We start from the raw sequence: 13,521 nt of genomic DNA, 5'->3' as shown, positions 1-13,521 counted from the left end.
TAAGTGATATGATATGGCCATCATCATCTTGTGCTTGTGATCTCCATCTCCGAAGCACCGTCATGATCACCATCGTCACCGGCGCGACACCTTGATCTCCATCGTAGCATCGTTGTCGTCTCGCCAATCTTATGCTTCCACGACTATCACTACCATTTAGTAATAAAGTAAAGCATTACATCGTGATTGCATTGCATACAATAAAGCGACAACCATATGGCTCCTGCCAGTTGCCGATAACTTGGTTACAAAACATGATCATCTCATACAATAAATTTCAGCATCATGCCTTGACCATATCACATCACAACATGCCCTGCAAAAACAAGTTAGACGTCCTCTACTTTGTTGTTGCATGTTTTACGTGGCTGCTACGGGCTTAAGTAAGAACCAATCTCACCTACGCATCAAAACCACAACGATATTTTGTCAAATATACTCAGTTTTAACCTTCGCAAGGACCAGGCGTAGCCACACTCGGTTCAACTAAAGTTGGAGAGACAGTCGCCCGCAAGCCATCTATGTGCAAAGCACGTCGAGGGAACCGGTCTCGCGTAAGCGTACGCGTAAGGTTGGTCCAGGTCGTCTCGTCCAACAATACCGCCGAACCAAAGTATGACATGCTGGTAGGCAGTATGACTTGTATCGTCCACAACTCACTTGTGTTCTACTCGTGCATATAACATCAACATAAATAACCTAGGCTCGGATGCCACTGATGGGGAACGTAGTAATTTCAAAAAAATTCCTACGCACACGCAAGATCATGGTGATGCATAGCAACGAGAGGAGAGTGTTGTCTACGTACCCTCGTAGACCGAAGCGGAAGCGTTGACGCAACGTAGAGGAAGTAGTCGTACATCCTCCGGTTCAACCGATCCAAGTACCGTTACTCCGGCACCTCCGAGTTCTTGACACGCGTACAGCTCGATGACGCACCCTCGATCTCCGATCCAGCAAAGGCGCCGAGGGGGAGTTCTGTCAGCACAACGGCGTGGTGACGATCTTGATGTTCTCCTGTTGCAGGGCTTCGCCTAAGCACCGCTACAATATGACCGAGGTGTAATATCGTGGAGGGGGCACCGCACACGGCTAAGGAACGATCAATGATCAACTTGTGTGTTCTAGGGTGCCCCCTACCCCCGTATATAAAGGAGGGAGGGAGGAGGTGGCCGGCCCTAGGGGGGGCGTGCCATGAGGAGGGGGAAACCTACTCCAAGTAGGTTTCCCTCTCTTTTCCTTATCTTATTTGGATGGGGAAGGAAAGAGTACTAGTATTAGGAAGTAGTACTAGTAGTAGTAATAGGAAGAGGGGGAAGGAGAAAGGAAAGGGGGGCCGGCCCCCCTCCCCAATTAGGATTGGTCTTGGGGGGGGGTCGCCCCCCTCCCTTGCTCCTTCTCTCTTCCTCCTACATGGGCCCAATAAGGCCCATATATCTCCCGGGGGGTTCCGGTAACCTCCCGGGGCTCCAAACTTCTCCGGAACCTTTCCGGTGTCCAAATATATCCGTCCAATATATCAATCTTTATGTCTCGACCATTTCGAGACTCCTTGTCATGTCTGTAATCATATCCGGGACTCCGAACAACCTTCGGTACATCAAAATACATAAACTCATAATATAACTGTCATCGAAACCTTAAGCGTGCGGACCCTACGGTTCGAGAACGATGTAGACATGACTGAGACACATCTCTGGTCAATAACCAATAGCGGGACCTGGATGCCCATATTGGTTCCCACATATTCTACGAAGATCTTTATCGGTCAAACCGCATAACAACATACGTTGTTCCCTTTGTCATCGGTATGTTACTTGTCCGAGATTCGATCGTCGGTATCCAATACCTAGTTCAATCTCGTTATCGACAAGTCTCTTTACTCGTTCTCTAATACTTCATCTTATAACTAACTCATTAGTTACATGCTTGCAAGGCTTAGGTGATGAGTATTGCCGAGAGGGCCCAGAGATACCTCTCCGACAATCGGAGTGACAAAACCTAATCTCGAATTATGCTAACTCAACATGTACCTTCGGAGACACCTGTAGTACTCCTTTATAATCACCCAGTTACGCTGTGACGTTTGGTAGTACCCAAAGTGTTCCTCCGGTAAACGGGAGTTACACAATTCTCATAGTTACAGGAACATGTATAAGTCATGAAGGAAGCAATAGCAGAATACTAAACGATCAAGTGCTAAGCTAACGGAATGGGTCATGTCAATCAGATCATTCAACTAATGATGTGACCTTGTTAATCAAATAACAACTCATTGTTCATGGTTAGGAAACATAACCATCTTTGATTAACGAGCTAGTCAAGTAGAGGCATACTAGTGACACTTTGTTTGTCTATGTATTCACACATATATTATGTTTCCGGTTAATACAATTCTAGCATGAATAATAAACATTTATCATGATTATAAGGAAATAAATAATAACTTTATTATTGCCTCTAGGGCATATTTCCTTCAGTAGCTTGGTGGCAGTGATTGGAGAATTCTGTCAATGACGCAATCATCTGGAAGATTAACTCCCAATTGAATCAAGTGATTATTATACCCAGACATTTTGAGTATATGCTCACTGACAGAACTGTTCTCCTCCATCTTGCAGCTATAGAACTTATTGGAGACTTCATATCTCTCAATCCGGGCATTTGCTTGAAATATTAACTTCAACTCCTGGAACATCTCATATGCTCCATGACGTTCAAAACATCGTTGAAGTCCCGATTCTAAGCCGTAAAGCATGGCACACTGAACTATCGAGTAGTCATCAGCTTTGCTCTGCCAGACGTTCATAACATCTGGTGTTGCTCCAGCAGCAGGCCTGGCACCTAGCGGTGCTTCCAGGACGTAATTCTTCTGAGCAGCAATGAGGATAATCCTCAAGTTACGAACCCAGTCCGTATAATTGCTACCATCATCTTTCAACTTTGCTTTCTCAAGGAACGCATTAAAATTCAACGGAACAACAGCACGAGCCATCTATCTACAATCAACATAAACAAGCAAGATACTATCAGGTACTAAGTTCATGATAAGTTTAAGTTCAATTAATCAAATTACTTAAGAACTCCCACTTAGATAGACATCCCTCTAATCTTCTAAGTGATTACGTGATCCAAATCAACTAAACCATAACCGATCATCACGTGAGATGGAGTAGTTTTCAATGGTGAACATCGTTATGTTGATCATATCTACTATATGATTCACGCTCGACCTTTCGGTCTCCGTGTTCCGAGGCCATATCTGCATATGCTAGGCTCGTCAAGTTTAACCTGAGTATTCTGCGTGTGCAAAACTGGCTTGCACCCATTGTAGATGGACGTAGAGCTTATCACACCCGATCATCACGTGGTGTCTGGGCACGACGAACTTTGGCAACGGTGCATACTCACGGAGAACACTTCTTGATAATTTAGTGAGAGATCATCTTATAATGCTACCGTCAATCAAAGCAAGATAAGATGCATAAAAAAGATAAACATCACATGCAATCAATATAAGTGATATGATATGGCCATCATCATCTTGTGCTTGTGATCTCCATCTCCGAAGCACCGTCATGATCACCATCGTCACCGGCGCGACACCTTGATCTCCATCGTAGCATCGTTGTCGTCTCGCCAATCTTATGCTTCCACGACTATCACTACCGTTTAGTAATAAAGTAAAGCATTACATCGCGATTGCATTGCATACAATAAAGCGACAACCATATGGCTCCTGCCAGTTGCCGATAACTCGGTTACAAAACATGATCATCTCATACAATAAAATTCAGCATCATGCCTTAACCATATCACATCACAATATGCACTTCAAAAACAAGTTAGACGTCCTCTACTTTGTTGTTGCAAGTTTTATGTGGCTGCTACGGGCTTAAGCAAGAACCAATCTCACCTACGCATCAAAACCACAATGATAGTTTGTCAAATAGACTCCGTTTTAACCTTCGCAAGGACCGGGCGTAGCCACACTTGGTTCAACTAAAGTTGGAGAGACAGTCGCCCGCTAGCCATCTATGTGCAAAGCACGTCGAGGGAACCGGTCTCGCGTAAGCGTACGCGTAAGGTTGGTCCAGGTCGTCTCGTCCAACAATACCGCCGAACCAAAGTATGACATGCTGGTAGGCAGTATGACTTATATCGCCCACAACTCACTTGTGTTCTACTCGTGCATATAACATCAACATAAATAACCTAGGCTCGGATGCCACTGTTGGGGAACGTAGTAATTTCAAAAAAATTCCTACGCACACGCAAGATCATGGTGATGCATAGCAACGAGGGGAGAGTATGATCTACGTACCCTTGTAGATCGCAACGGAAGCGTTGACACAACATAGAGGAAGTAGTCGTACATCTTCTTCCCGATCCGACCGATCCAAGCACCGTTACTCCGGCACCTCCGAGTTCTTAGCACACGTACAGCTCGATGATGATCCCCGGGCTCTGATCCAGCAAAGCTTCGGGGAGGAGTTCCATCAGCACGACGGCGTGGTGACGATCTTGATGTATTACCGACGCAGGGCTTCGCCTAAGCACTACAACGATATGATCGAGGTGGAATATGGTGGCAGGGGGCACCGCACACGGCTAAGGAACGATCTCAATGATCAACTTGTGTGTCTAGAGGTGCCCCCTGCCTTCATATATAAAGGAGCCAAGGGGGAGAGGTGTGCCGGCCAGGAGGAGGGCGCAGGAGGAGTCCTACTCCTACCGGGAGTAGGACTCCCCCCCCCCCCCAATCCTATTCCAACTAGGATTCCCAAGGAGGAAAGAGGGAGAGGGGTGGCCGGCCACCTCTCCTAGTCCTAATAGGACTAGGGGAGGGGGGAGGCGCGCAGCCCTTATGGGCAGCCCTTTCACCTTTCCACTAAGGCCCATATGATTCCCGGGGGGTTCCAGTAACCTCCCGGTACTCTGGAAAAATCCCGATTTCACCCGGAACACTTCCGATGTACAAACATAGGCTTCCAATATATCAATCTTTATGTCTCGACAATTTCGAGACTCCTCATCATGTCCGTGATCACATCCGGGACTCCGAACAACCTTCGGTACATCAAAATGCATAAACTCATAATAACTGTCATCGTAACGTTAAGCGTGCGGACCCTACGGTTCGAGAACAATGTAGACATGACCGAGACACGTCTCCGGTCAATAACCAATAGCGGGACCTGGATGCCCATATTGGTTCCTACATATTCTACGAAGATCTTTATCGGTCAGACCGCATAACAACATACGTTGTTCCCTTTGTCATCGGTATGTTACTTGCCCGAGATTCGATCGTCGGTATCCAATACCTAGTTCAATCTCGTTACCGACAAGTCTCTTTACTCGTTCCGTAATACATCATCTCACAACTACCATATTAGTTGTAATGCTTGCAAGGCTTATGTGATGTGCATTACCGAGAGGGCCCAGAGATACCTCTCCGACAATCGGAGTGACAAACCCTAATCTCGAAATACTCCAACCCAACATGTACCATTGGAGACACCTGTAGTACTCCTTTATAATCACCCAGTTACGTTGTGACGTTTGGTAGTACCCAAAGTGTTCCTCCGGTAAACGGGAGTTGCATAATCTCATAGTTATAGGAACATGTATAAGTCATGAAGAAAGCAATAGCAACATACTAAATGATCGGGTGCTAAGCTAATGGAATGGGTCATGTCAATCAGATCATTCAACTAATGATGTGACCTCGTTAATCAAATAACAACTCATTGTTCATGGTTAGGAAACATAACCATCTTTGATTAACGAGCTAGTCAAGCAGAGGCATACTAGTGACACTTTGTTTGTCTATGTATTCACACATGTATTATGTTTCCGGTTAATACAATTCTAGCATGAATAATAAACATTTATCATGATTATAAGGAAATAAATAATAACTTTATTATTTCCTCTGGGGCATATTTCCTTCAGGCTATAAGTGGCAAGAGCGTGTGTGACGAAGTACACCCCTGCAGGGTCAATATTATCTATTCGAATAGCCGTTTTCCTCGGATATGGAAACTTGGAGGACTTATGTAGTACATAGACAACTTGAAGTGGATACTCTAAAATCCGCAAGATAAGCGTGAGTACTATGGATGGCCTTCTCGTAGGGAGACGGGAACGAATCCATAGTGGAGTATTGATTTGGTGAATATGTGGACTCGTGTGCGTCTTCTCACCCCAAAGAAGTTTCTGATACCGTAGTATAGATTAGCCATTGAGTCAAAGCTGGCTTGCTGCTGTTAAACTCCACCACCCCCTTTGTTGATAATGTTGCATATGTAGATAGTTCTGATGTAAGACTTGCTGAGTACCTTTGTACTCACGTTTGCTTATTTATGTTTTGCAGTTGGTTACACTAGTGGCTTCGACGAGTAGCTTGTATCCCAGCTACGATCTTGTACCCTTGGGAGGGTCGTGTTTAGTCAGGCTTCTTAGTCTTTTCCTTTTGTAGTTGTCTCTACTCAGACATGTAATGCTTCCGTTGCTTGTATGCTCTGAATGATGGGTCATGAGACCCCTGTTTGTATTGATTGCTATGTGGCTCTTCTGGGCCTTTATCTATATGAGTTTGAGTTATGTTGTGATGCCATGATGTACATCACATACTTGCATGTTATGCGTACGTGTAACGTGTATTGCTATGTGTGGGATCCGACAACCTAGTTGTTTACCTCTGATAGCCTCTCTTATGGGGAAATGTAGTCTTGTGCTTCCATGTGCCATAGTAGTCCGCTACAGCCCGTTTCACCGGAGTCCTGCTAGCCCAGCACTACTGCTCCGGAACACTTGACTGGCCGGCATGTGATTCACTTCGTTCCTGTGTCTGTCCCTTCGGGGAAATGTCACGCGGCGACATCCGGAGTCCTGTTAGCCCAGTGCTACAACCCGGATTCATACGTTGTTGACCGACATGCTCGAGGTTGATTCATGTATGCTTGTCTCTGTAAGTTGGTGCTACTTTGGGTTCACGACTAGTCATGTCGGCCCGGGTTCTCTCTCATATGGATGCTAGCGACACTATCATATACGTGAGCCAAAAGGCGCAAACGGTCCCGGGCCAGGTAAGGTGGCACCCGTGGGAATACCGTGCGTGAGGCCGCAAAGTGATATGAAGTGTTACATGCTAGATCGGTGTGACTTAGGATCGGGGTCCCGACAGACATCCTCTGTTTGATGGCCCATGGATATGCTTCCTTCTGGCCTAGCGCGGTTACGGACATATTTCTTTAGGACTCCCATGAACCTCTCAAAGGGGAACATATTGTGTAGAAATATGGGCCCCAGAATGACAATCTCGTCGACTAGATGAACTAGGACGTGCATCATGATATTGAAGAAGGATGGTGGGAACACCAGCTCGAAACTGACAAGACATTGTGCCACATCACTCCTTAGCCTTGGTACGATTTCTGGATCGATCACCTTCTGAGAGATTGCATTGAGGAATGCACATAGCTTCACAATGGCTAATCAGATGTTTTCCGGTAGAAGCCCCCTCAATGCAACCGGAAGCAGTTGGGTCATAATCACGTGGCAGTCATGAGACTTTAGGTTATGGAACTTTTTCTCTGGCATATTTATTATTCCCTTTATATTCGACGAGAAGCCAGTCGGGACCTTCATACTGAGCAGGCATTCAAAGAAGATTTCTTTCTCTTCTTTCATAAGAGCGTAGCTGGCAGGACCTTCATACTGCTTCGGAGGCATGCCGTATTTTTCATGCAAACGTTGCAGGTCCTCCCGTGCCTCAGGTGTATCTTTTGTCTTCCCATACAGGCCCAAGAAGCCTAGCAGGTTCACGCAAAGGTTCTTCATCACGTGCATCACGTAGATTGAAGAGCGGACCTCTAGGTCTTTCCAGTAGGGTAGGTCCCAAAATATAGATTTCTTTTTCCACATGGGTGCGTGTCCCTCAGCGTCATTTGGAACAGCTAGTCTGTCGGGACCCTTTCCAAAGATTACGTGTAAATCATTGACCATAGCAAGTACGCGATCACCGGTACGCATGGCGGGCTTCTTCCGGTGATCTTCTCGCCTTTGAAATGCTTGCCTTTCTTTCGACATTGATGGTTGGTCGGAAGAAATCGACGATGGCCCAGGTACACATTCTTCCTGCATTTGTCCAGGTATATACTTTCAGTGTCATCTAAACAGTGCGTGCATGCGTGGTATCCCTAGTTTGTCTGTCCTGAAAGGTTACTGAGAGCTAGCCAATCGTTGATGGTCACGAACAGCAACGCCTTTAGGTCAAATTCCTCCTGTTTGTGCTCATCCCACGTACGTACACCGTTTCCATTCCACAGCTATAAAAATTCTTCAACTAATGGCCTTAGGTACACATCAATGTCGTTGCCGGGTTGCTTAGGGCCTTGGATGAGAACTGGCATCATAATGAACTTCCGCTTCATGCACATCCAAGGAGGAAGGTTATACATACATAAAGTCACGGGCCAGGTGCTGTGATTGCTGCTCTGCTCCCTGAAAGGATTAATGCCATCCGCGCTTAAAGCAAACCATACGTTCCTTGGGTCACTTGCAAACTAGGCCCAGTACTTTCTCTCGATTTTTCTCCACTGCGACCCGTCAGCGGGTGCTCTCAACTTCCCGTCTTTCTTACGGTCCTCACTGTGCCATCGCATCAACTTGGCATGCTCTCCGTTTCTGAACAGACGTTTCAACCGTGGTATTATAGGAGCATACCACATCACCTTCGCAGGAACCCTCTTCCCGTGGGGCTCGCCGTCAACATCACCAGGGTCATCTCGTCTGATCTTATACCGCAATGCACCGCATACCGGGCATGCATTCAGATCCTTGTACGCACCGCGGTAGAGGATGCAGTCATTAGGGCATGCATGTATCTTCTGCACCTCCAATCCTAGAGGGCATACGACCTTCTTTGTTGTGTATATACTGTCGGGCAATTCATTATCCTTTGGAAGCTTCTTATTCAATATTTTCAGTAGCTTCTCAAATCCTTTGTCAGGCACAGCATTCTCTGCCTTCCAATGCAGCAATTCTAGTACGGTACCGAGCTTTGTGTTGCCATCTTCGCAATTGGGGTACAACCCTTTTTTGTGATCCTCTAACATGCGATCGAAGTTCAGCTTCTCCTTTTGACTTTCGCATTGCGTCCTTGCATCAACAATGACCTAGCGGAGATCATCATCATCGGGCACATCGTCTGGTTCCTCTTGATCTTCAGCAGCTTCCCCCGTTGCAGCATCATTGGGCACATCGTCTGGTTCCTCTTGATCTTCAGCATCTTCCCCCGTTGCAGCATCACCGTATTCAGGGGCACATAGTTGTCATCGTCCTCTTCTTCTTCGACGTCTTCCATCATAACCCCTATTTCTTCGTGCCTCGTCCAAACATTATAGTGTGGCATGAAACCATTGTAAAGCAGGTGGGTGTGAAGGATTTTCCGGTCAGAGTAAGACTGCGTATTCCCACATTTAGGGCATGGACAACACATACAACCATTCTGCTTGTTTGCCTCAGCCACTTCGAGAAAATCATGCACACCCTTAATGTACTCGGAGGTGTGTCTGTCACCGTACATCCATTGCTGGTTCATCTGCGTGCACTATATATAATTAAGTGTGTCAAAAACCATTACAGAACATCATGAATAGATAATTAAGTGACCAAATTAATAGAAGTTCATCATCACATTAAAACCAAAGTACATACATAGTTCTCATCTAACAACATATAGCTCTCCAGAGCATCTAATTAATTAAATCATACATTGAAACTATGTAAAACATTTCAATGTGAAAACAAATGCGATCATAATCGCAACCAAGGTAACAATTGATCCAACGGCATAATGATACCAAGCCTCGATATGAATGGCATATTTTCTAATCTTTCTAATCTTCAAGCGCATTGCATCCATCTTGATCTTGTGATCATCGACGACATCCGCAACATGCAACTCCAATATCATCTTCTCCTCCTCAATTTTTTTATTTTTTCCTTCAAGAAATTGTTTTCTTCTTCAACTAAATTTAACCTCTCGACAATAGGGTCGGTTGGAATTTCCGGTTCACATACCTCCTAGATAAATAAAATCTATGTCACGTTGGTTGGCATAATTTTCATAAACAATAAATGAACCAATAGTTATAAAGATAATATATACCACATCCGAATCATAGACAGGACGAGGGCCGACGGGGCGGATACCAAAACCACCGCACTATATAATAACAAGCAATAAAATAGTAAGAAAATTAGACAAGTATCTATCTAAAGTAAGATTTTTTTTCTTTCAGAAAGAAGATAAGAACAAGAGGCTCACCACGGTGGTGCCGGCCATGAGATCGGCGCGGGCGATCGACGGCGGTGAAGACGGGAATGGGACGTGACGGGCCGCTAAACCTAGACAAATCTCGAGGAAAATGGAGCTTTGAGGTCGAGCTTCGAGAGGAGAAAGCTTAACTAGTGTGGCTCAGGCATTTCATCGAACACCTCATGTGCATAGGAGGTGAGCTAGAGCACCACAAAGCCCTCCCCTCGCCGGCAAGAGAAAAACAGAGCACTGGAGTGCTCTGCTCACGGGCGAGGGGTATATATAGGCACCTCATTGGTCCCGGTTCGTGGCATGAACTGGGACTAAAGGGCAGCCTGTAGTCCCGGTTCAAGGCACCAACCGGAACCAATGCTGGTAGGCCAGTAGCGAGGCCCATTGGTCCTGGTTCGTCCCACCAACCGGGACCAAAGGGGCCAGACGAAGCGGGACCAATGCCCCCACGAGGCCCGGCAGGCCCCTGGCCTCACGAACCGGAACCAATGCCCCCATGGGTCCCAGTTCTGGACTGAACCGGGACTAATGGGCTGACCCGGTCTGAACCAAAGCCCTCTTTTCTACTAGTGAAGCAAAATTATGTTGTTGATGTGAAGAACTACTATTATGTTTTTATTAGGTGACATTTACAATTTTATAGCAAGTTTGTCTAGCTATGATGCTATTTAACCTGTCAAGATTGGATTGTTAACTGTTTTGCATCATTTTTGATTCAATATGGCAATCCCTCCCTACCAAACAGTGTTATATATGGAGGCGATTGTGCCAGTTGGGGGATGTGAGGGGATTGAGTGGAAGAGGGGGATTCACCAAATCCCAGAGCTGTTATGTCTCCGCGTGATCTCATCCATTTTCCTTTTTTCCCCCAACAGAAAAACGATTAGGCCTATCTCCACCGTTTTCTCTCCATTGCATGGCTATGCGCTTGCCCTAAAAAGCGGCAGTTGCACTTATGAGAAATTGTGTTGATCTTTTGCCAAAAACTCTTCTAAGAAATTGTGTTGATCCTTCTACCAAAAGAAATCCACTATTTGACAATTTCTATACGATTTAAACATATTTCCATATTATTATGCTTTTTTAGGGGTATTATGCCTTTTAAGTGAATTTTCATATTATTATGCAGTGCAAAATGCATGACCAAAATAACCATGTTGCCAAAACCAGCCCACATGAGGTTGAATCAGCCCAACTCCCACATGAACCAACCCTAGCTGGCCCCTGATACGATCCCCATTTCCTTCTCCCCTCCTCACTCCCGCGGCGGCGCGCCAACAGAGAGCCAAGTGATCCGGCGACGGAGGAGCAGCAAGTGGGGGAGAGGGGCGGCGCGCCGTTGAAACCAGCCTCCGTTTCTAAATATTTGTCTTTTCAGAGATTTTAAATGGACTACCACATACGGATGTATATAGACATATTTTAGAGTGTAGATTCACTCATTTTGCTCCGTATGTAGTCACTTGTTGAAATCTCTAAAAAGACAAATATTTAGGAACGGAGGGAGTGGTACATATTTGAAGGCTAATCCCTAATTGGTAGGTTCTTTTCACGTAATTCACAGCGTTACCGGGCAATGTAATATCCACTGTCGACATGCTCCCTGTTTGTGAGTCAAATGACTAGTCGCAACTGTATGCTCAACTATTCACGAGTCGCTACCTCAGAACGACTCGAAAACTTTGGACATGCTGCAGCTGATATATTTGCCGCCCATTATATGTACTCCTACTTGACAGCCTCGTATTCTTACTGGTTCCTTGCTCATATAGAAAGTTCGTGTTGTTCCTTCTGTCCACACATGCTGACGCCGTGTCGAAAAGGAGTTGGTTCCAAGGAAGAGAAGGTGACGTGTGGACCAGATGCATTCGCTTGTTCAATGCTTGGTACAGCTCCCGGCGTGTCGGCAGTCTCATGTCTAGACCAGATGTATTCGCTTTTCTCAATGCTGATGCCATGTTGTAAGCTGTGATTTTCTGACTGCGTGGTATCCTCGCGTACAATTTCTTTTGCCAGTTGCAGCATTGGAAGTGTGTTCTAGCTTCTGAAGTCGTAGGTACTGATGACTGTGTACAAACTGTTGAATCTCTGACCGTTTTTGTTACTGCGAATGTTCAAGTCACAGTGGAATGGGTATGGGTCTGCTCTGCTTAGAGCATCTCTAACAGCAGACAAAAAAACATTGGAGACCAAAAACTGGTTTTAGGAGTGGAGAGAGAAGGTTTTTTCTCTCCAATAAAAATTCTGCTTTCCCCAGCAGACCAAAAACTGAAAGAAAATGTCAATTTCGGCTCAATGTAAAATCATGGCAATTTACAATTCAATGTAAAATCATCTATTTTAGCTATCAATATTCATAGCATACCGCAACTACACTCATATTCAATAAAAATTCCTTTGTGGCATTTCGTCGAACACGTTGGGTTGGGTGCGCCAGGCTCACTTCCGGAGTTCAACTACACTCATATTCCATAATAATTCCTTTGTGGCATTTCGTCGAACACGTTGGGTTGGGTGCGCCAGGCTCACTTCCGGAGTTCAACGGTGATGAGAGCGAAGCCGGATGGCGACAGAAGGGAGGTCGAAGGCTGGCCCGAGGGGTGGGGGTGGGGGGGTGCATCGATGGCAGTTTCGGCCGCAGGACCTTGTCCGTCTCCTATTCGAGCTCGTCGGGTGGTGACGGCGACCATCTTGGTGCGACGCGGCGGCGGTGACAACTAGGAAACGATCGAAATCTACGGGACTGGGCGTCAGTGTGGCGACCTCGTCGGGTGTTAGGGCGGCTCCGACAGACAACGTCGAGGGACAAAATGGGGCGGAGTCAGGATGTGGGCCGCGTGGTGGTCCTGACGAGGCGGTGGTTAGGTTTGGCACCACCTTTTTTTACACATGCTAGTAGAAGCCCAAACGTACCACTCCTGTAGCAATTTTTTGGGGGAACCTATAGTAATTTTTGGGATGTGACAAAAACTGGTCTCCATGTAGGTTTTGGTCAGTTGTTGAGGGCATGGAGCAGTTTTTCTCACAACTGTGTTTTTCGATGCGCTGTTGGAGATGCTTTTTTGTTCCAAGTTTGCTCTTGGATTTGGTAAACAATTGCAATATCTAGTCTACAAGAAACAATGGTGCTATTGGTTGGAATGGCCTGGCTTTATCCATATGTATCTTTATTACCTAGT

Source organism: Triticum dicoccoides, chromosome 7A, assembly GCF_002162155.2.
Source record: "Triticum dicoccoides isolate Atlit2015 ecotype Zavitan chromosome 7A, WEW_v2.0, whole genome shotgun sequence".
Classification (NCBI taxonomy): domain Eukaryota; kingdom Viridiplantae; phylum Streptophyta; class Magnoliopsida; order Poales; family Poaceae; genus Triticum; species Triticum dicoccoides.
Note: the sequence above shows the minus strand (reverse complement) of the source record.